Here is a 337-nt window from a genome sequence, read left to right as displayed (position 1 = left end):
ATAGGCATTGTCCCCCTTTTACACCCAGGGAAACTGAGGCATATATGCCTACTCACATCTGGTCAGGCAAAGCAGGGCAGAGCAAGGTCAGACCTTGTCAGGCATCCAGCTGGGCACACTCTCTTCCTTTTGTGGGTTTGGTCAAAGGTGTCCCCAGCTTGTCAAGGTTCAGCCTTTCTGATGCACAGGGCTATCACAGAATCATTAGGCTTGGAAAAGACCTCTAAGATCATCAAGTTCAACCATCAACCCAACACCACTATGCCCACTAAACCATGTCCCTTTACACTACATCACAGATCATTCTCACGGAATCACAGAATGGTGGGGGTTGGAA

This window comes from Antrostomus carolinensis, unplaced genomic scaffold (assembly GCF_000700745.2).
Source record: "Antrostomus carolinensis isolate BGI_N321 unplaced genomic scaffold, ASM70074v2 scaffold22966, whole genome shotgun sequence".
Lineage (NCBI taxonomy): Eukaryota > Metazoa > Chordata > Aves > Caprimulgiformes > Caprimulgidae > Antrostomus > Antrostomus carolinensis.
The sequence above is the reverse complement of the archived record's forward strand: the minus strand, read 5'-3'. Positions refer to the sequence as shown.